This window comes from Anopheles coluzzii, chromosome X (genome assembly GCF_943734685.1).
Source record: "Anopheles coluzzii chromosome X, AcolN3, whole genome shotgun sequence".
In the NCBI taxonomy this organism is placed as follows: Eukaryota; Metazoa; Arthropoda; class Insecta; order Diptera; family Culicidae; genus Anopheles; species Anopheles coluzzii.
In genome coordinates, this window is record NC_064669.1 from 26,940,778 (window position 1) to 26,941,596 (window position 819).

Below are 819 nucleotides of genomic sequence, written 5' to 3' on the forward strand. Positions count from 1 at the left end.
ATGCTTGTATATGTAGGGCTAACTTAGCGTGGTAGCGCAACGCCGTGTATGGGCCACATGAGTTACAGCGACTTAGCTTTCCGAATCCCTAGACGAGCCGACGTTAGCCTGGAGAGTAGACTGCCAGTGGCCATCGGGAACGACGTAGCATTAGTTCGAACCATGCGGCTTGACACACACCACAAGCCCTACGCATCAAACACCACCAACACGAAACGCATCCAACATACGCTCGAGAGTGTCCACTTTCAACGCCCGAGGACCCGCAGACGGGGACCAAGCACGTCATTATGCACAGCGACCGCCCAGTGCGTCGGATGACCCGGGCACCTTCGCGGACGGCCACTGTAGTTAACTAAATGAGACTTTGGTAATTAGTAGGCACTCATGTGTGCATCGGTCGGGATTAAACGTCCGATGCGCCATATGCGTTCAACTTATCAATGTTCATGTGTCTTGCAGTTCACATTATGACGCGCATTTAGCTGCGGTCTTCATCGATCCATGAGCCGAGTGATCCCCTGCCTAGGGTTTAAAGAGTGCCTTTCGGGGCCGAGTGGCGTAACCACGTTCAAAGTTTGGTATGCAACACACTCGACCTGCAACAATGGGTTACTCAAACTTGTACAAGTACAAGTGTTGTCTCTTACGAGACGTCTTGATATGCTCTCTACAAAAGCGTACGCTAATGCAGGTACAAATTAATGTACGTCCCAGATAGTGACGATCTCTGGGAGGAAGAACCGTAAGGAACTCCCCACACATATCAAAACTACGGTTTGGGAGTGCATGTCGGCGCCGAGTGCAAGTTACCGCGTT

At 51.3% G+C, this 819-nt stretch overlaps 1 non-coding gene across 1 annotated transcript; it reads right to left on the reverse strand.

Moving 5' to 3' along the window:
- Positions 1-379: 379 nt before the first annotated feature.
- LOC125908290 (5.8S ribosomal RNA) lies at positions 380-533 on the reverse strand. Its single transcript, XR_007453368.1, has one exon. It is a non-coding gene; the product is annotated as a 5.8S ribosomal RNA (ribosomal RNA).
- Positions 534-819: the final 286 nt, after the last annotated feature.